Here is a 292-nt window from a genome sequence, read left to right as displayed (position 1 = left end):
AGATAAATTCGAAATTCATGTACTTCTTGTTCTTTTGAATTAAAACATTTTTTAAATTAAGAGAGGTGAAGGATTAATGGGATTTATTCATAGCCTTAAGACATGGTTACTATATACTAATGATCATGAAGTAGAGACATAAAACATAGATAAACACAACCTTAAAAACCGAAAAACAGAAAGAAAATAGGAACAAGGAATGAATCCACCGTAGTGGCGTCTTCTTCTTGAAGGACCAACAATGTCCTTAAGCTCTTCTATGTCCCTTCCTTGCCTTTGTTGCTCCTCCCTC

This window comes from Arachis duranensis, chromosome 5, assembly GCF_000817695.3.
Source record: "Arachis duranensis cultivar V14167 chromosome 5, aradu.V14167.gnm2.J7QH, whole genome shotgun sequence".
Classification (NCBI taxonomy): domain Eukaryota; kingdom Viridiplantae; phylum Streptophyta; class Magnoliopsida; order Fabales; family Fabaceae; genus Arachis; species Arachis duranensis.
The sequence above is the reverse complement of the archived record's forward strand: the minus strand, read 5'-3'. Positions refer to the sequence as shown.